The following is a 1,666-nucleotide window of genomic DNA, read 5'->3' on the forward strand; positions in this document are numbered from 1 at the left end:
TTCGCGATCGCGAGGCCTTGGCTTGCGTTCGCGAAGAGCTTCTGATAGCCAATTTTGAAACGTCCATAACTTTCTACTCCGATGTGATATCGATGAACGGTTTGTTGCATTGGAAACTAGACTTCATGAACTTCAATTTAGGCTTTTGTTTCACTTCAAAACTTCTAGTATATTAGGAGATATTCGTTCCTCAAGTTGGACCAAAATTTTCCGTTCAAAATTCTGCCAAATTTTCAAAAATTTCGACAAACTTAATTTCTTCGATTCTCTTGATCTCGAAACCTTTAGACACTTTCTAAACACTTGTTAAGTATTCCCTAAACTTATAAGGGTTCCATGACCTCTTCGAGCTTACGTTATTTCACTCACACGCAAAAGACGCAAAAAAATTTTGAGGTGTAACAAATGATCCCGAGGGTTTTGGCTCCGAAGGTTCTGATTCCTCTTTGGAGGAATAGATAGACTTTTTAGGAAGCCTTTTTTTTCTTTTTGTGTAACTTTACCAAGGCACCTTCAGCCTTTTGTATATATGAAAGCTTTATTTTGACTTCATTTCGTCGTTACTTTCTTCCTGCTTCTAATGCTTAGATTTAAACGAGCGAACTTTGAGTCGGATAACATCGGCCTTTTATTTTATCCGAATGCGATCTGAACGTGACTGTGATGATCTTAAAATAGTTTTTGTCTCAACGAATTCTCGAACCAATTTAAAGAACTTGAGTGTCCTAGGTTCGTTTTACGCCGAGCCTTTTCTTGCCGGTGATTGTCTTTTTAAGACATGTAAGGACCTTGCTTTTATGCTTGTGAGTTCGGATGTCTTCAAATCACTTCGGGCATATATGTTTTAGTTGCTTCTAACCTTTTTAGCTTATTTGAAGTCTTTGCAAATTAGGCTTAGTTCACTATGACTTTAGTGCCTTCGTTTTGTTTCGTTTATTTTGTGACGACAGCCCCCAATCAAGGGTAGCTCGTAGGCTTCAAAGATAAATTGCTCAAGGATGTTTAAGTAAATATCCATGCAAGAGTATAATTGACATGACTTTCATTCTAAGAAATCTTCTTATTTCAATATGTTTCATACAAACGACTGATGTAAGATTCCTTTGGGCTTTTTTGCCGTAGCAAATAAACTATCTGGGCATGATTCGTTTTGATCGCTTCGCCCCTACAACAAATCCTAGAGTAGAAAATGTCAAAATTTATTCAGCCCTTAAGCTTCTTCGAATTTTAATGAGGCTTCGGTGAACTGGCTCGAACTCGTCGAGGGTATGGTAGTCCCCTCGTGTTTGAGTCTGAAGTATGAGAAGTCAAACACGAATAGTCGATGCTGGGAAGTCCCCAGTCCCCAGCACTTAGCCAGCCTTTGATATGTAAGTAACACGTTGTACATTGTTGCCTCATTAAAAACCTTGAATGAAAACCCACTTCGGGACAAAACTGAGCTAAGGGAAATGGAGTGCAACACGTGTTTTTAGACCTAATTCTAATCTTCAACTGTTGATCTGATCCGTACCTGTGAGGGTCAATTGAATAGAATAACTTAGAAGAAATTCACAAAGGGTTAGCTGTCCATACCTTAGCAATAGTATATTTTCAAGTTTTCCATGTTCGAATTCGTTTACAGCTGCTGACCATCTTCAGATTCTAATTGGTACAAGCCTTTATC

The sequence above is a fragment of the Lycium ferocissimum genome, chromosome 2 (genome assembly GCF_029784015.1).
Source record: "Lycium ferocissimum isolate CSIRO_LF1 chromosome 2, AGI_CSIRO_Lferr_CH_V1, whole genome shotgun sequence".
NCBI lineage: Eukaryota > Viridiplantae > Streptophyta > Magnoliopsida > Solanales > Solanaceae > Lycium > Lycium ferocissimum.